The following is a 3,479-nucleotide window of genomic DNA, read 5'->3' on the forward strand; positions in this document are numbered from 1 at the left end:
TTGCACGTTATGGAGTTTCTCATGCTTTGATCTCAGACAATGGTGGACACTTCCGGGGAGAAGTACTCAAAGTACTAGATGAATACATGATTGAACACCACAAATCCTCACCTTATCGTCCTCAAACGAACGGCGCAGTAGAGGCAGCGAACAAGAACATCATCAATATCATCAAGAAGATGACTCAAACATTCAAGGATTGGCACGAGAAGCTTTCATACGCCTTATGGGGATATAGAACAACCATTCGAACGTCAACGGGAGAAACGCCATTTGCATTGGTCTACGGAATGGATGCAGTGCAACCTATCGAAATCAAAGTTCCTACTTTAAGAGTTTTACTCGAGACACAAGTAGTGGAGGAAGATTGGTGTAAGTCACGGTACAATCAGCTAGCCCTTATGGAAGACAAGAGGTTAGACGCATTATGTCACACGCAAGCATACCAAAGAAGAATAACTAGAGCTTTCAACAAGAAGGTGAAACCTAGGAACATTCAAGAAGGCAATTTAGTTCTAAAGATGAACTTACGGATACTAGACCCTAGAGGGAAATTCCAAACACCATGGGAAGGACCCTACCTCGTCAAGAAGGTCTTTTCAGGTGGCGCCACGAGATTGACCACCTTGGATGGAGAAGAACTCTCAGCACCCTTCAATGTCGACATGCTCAAAAGATACTTCATCTAAAGCATGCGTGTTGAATCCCATACACCAAAGTTCATAACTTCACAAGTGGTGAACTACGTAAGACCTAATCTCTCTCGAGAGTACGTAGGCAACCCATCCAGGGTGCGGTCACCACTATCAATTATCGAAAGAAGTTGATAGACATTTCATTTCACATCATATTGCATACATTCATTGCATATACATTAAAAAGGGAGTTAATCACACTCTGAGTTGGCTCCCAAACCAAAAACTCCTAGTCAACACTAGGAGCATTTTTATTAAAATAAAAATGACTACAAGATCCTCACAAAGTCCCACTTGAGAAAATGTAACGCCCAAAGATAAAGTATTTTTCTCTTCGACTTATGATCTAAAAAGATTTTCAAAACATTCACACATACACAAACATTTTTCACAAGCATGTGCATGGAACTACGTTGGACCTGAATTCCCCTAGCTATGGGATACGTAGGCTGCTTGTATGAGCCCGATCCTAAACATTTTAAAAAATCAAACCCTGTATCGACACTAGGGGCATTTTATGAAAATGAAATGATTGAAAGATCCCCAAAGAGTTAAAGCCAACGAGAAATTGGGATCACAAATCTATCCAAAACAATCAAACCTCTTATGTCGAAACTAGGGGCATTTGTGGAAGATAAAAAAAAGATAGACCCCTGATTTTTTTTTAATGCCAAGCGAACTGATGAGCGAGTGCAAGAAATAAGTAGGGATGCGGGAAAATACATTTCTCCCCAATGGATGTCTCTTGACGAACTAATGTAACTTGTGGAATCCGAGTAAAGCGCTTTGCAAATGGATCTACCTCGAGCCTAGACGAAAGCTTAAACTACTGATGTTTCAGAGAGAGCTCATAAAAAGATGAATGCCCAAACTCGGAACCATGTCATCAACAAAGGCGATGTCTCGTCTCAATTGGAGGTCAAGTGCCAAAGATCTAAGACCTCAAGAAAAGTAAAATCAATTAAACAAAGACTGTGTTGGTTGAGATATGAAATACAATACTGTTGTTCATTTAGATTCTATCTAATTTCTAAGCAAGAACAAAGTGTTTGAATCTATCAGATACACCCGGTCATAAAGAAAAGAGGCCGAATAAAATAGAAAAATACTCGTAGAGGTTGAGATATTGAAATCACCATTTGTTGTTCATCTAGACTCTTGTCTAAATTGCCAATGCAAGAACAAGAATGTACCGATTCTATTAAATATACCCTGAGTATAAAAGAGCCCAAGGCCATAGAATATAAGCACACTGACCTCCGAATTTGAGAAGCGAGGCTCAACCTCATGACGCGTGGTTGAAAGATTAAGCATTCGAGCGAACAAATCCCTCGAAAAACTCAGGGCAAAACGTCTTGGCGAAAGACAAGTCCCCAAAAGTGACAGCATGAATCTCGAAGAACATTGATTACATGTGGTTTCCTCTCGACACACTCTAACGAAGAAAGTATGGAACCGATTCTTGAAAGTATTTCAAAACCGTTGAAGAAGACGCTAGTGTTTTGAAAATTAAGGAAGTCTAACTTCGAACTTAAATCACTAAACAAAGTTGTGATTAAAAAGTATTTCGCAAAACTGACCAGCAATAATCAAATCCATATAATCACTAAGTAGAATTGTGATTAAAAAGTGTTTCGCTAAACTGACCAGCGGCACTTAAATCTATATAATCACTAAGTAGAATTGTGATTAAATAGTATTTCGCTAAACTGACCAGCGATACTCAAATCCATATAATCACTAAGCAGAATTGTGATTAAAAAGTGTTTCGCTAAACTGACCAGCGACACTTAAATCTATATAATCACTAAGCAGAATTGTGATTAAATAGTATTCGCTAAACTGACCAGCAATACTTAAATCTATATAATCACTAAGCAGAATTGTGATTAAATAGTATTTCGTTAAACTGACCAGCGATACTCAAATCCATATAATCACTAAGCAGAATTGTGATTAAAAAGTGTTTCGCTAAACTGACCAGCGGCACTTAAATCTATATAATCACTAAGCAGAATTGTGATTAAATAGTATTCGCTAAACTGACCAGCAATACTTAAATCTATATAATCACTAAGCAGAATTGTGATTAAATAATATTTCGCTAAATTGACCAGCGATACTCAAATCCATATAATCACTAAGCAGAATTGTGATTAAAAAGTGTTTCGCTAAACTGACCAGCGGCACTTAAATCTATATAATCACTAAGAAGAATTGTGATTAAATAGTATTTCGCTAAACTGACCAGTGATACTTAAATCTATATAATCACTAAGCAGAATTGTGATTAAATAGTATTTCGCTAAACTGACCAGCGATACCTAAATCTATAATAATCACTAAGTAGAGTTGTGATTAAATAGTATTTCGCTAAACTGATCAGCGATACTTAAACCTATATAATCACTAAGCAGAGTTGTGATTAAAAAGTGTTTCGCTAAACTGACCAGCGACACTTAAATCTATATAATCACTAAGTAGAATTGTGATTAAATAGTATTTCGCTAAAAAATACAATCAGCAAACTAAGTCAAGATGTGTACTCATGTACAATCCAAAGACTAGGCGAGGTGTGTAGAAATATGGTCGAAACCACCAGGCTCGATCTACACGATCGATAAACCAGGAGCGATGCATATTCTAAACAAAGGTGAATCGTCAATGAGTGGATGATAAACCGACTTTGAAGAATGAAGGGTAAATTACACGGGTCTCCTGAGAGACTCGTCAGGTTTGTTATCTTTTCATTCAAGGAAGCCAAAAATAAACTATAAATTGGGT

Source organism: Impatiens glandulifera, chromosome 1 (assembly GCF_907164915.1).
Source record: "Impatiens glandulifera chromosome 1, dImpGla2.1, whole genome shotgun sequence".
Taxonomy (NCBI): domain Eukaryota; kingdom Viridiplantae; phylum Streptophyta; class Magnoliopsida; order Ericales; family Balsaminaceae; genus Impatiens; species Impatiens glandulifera.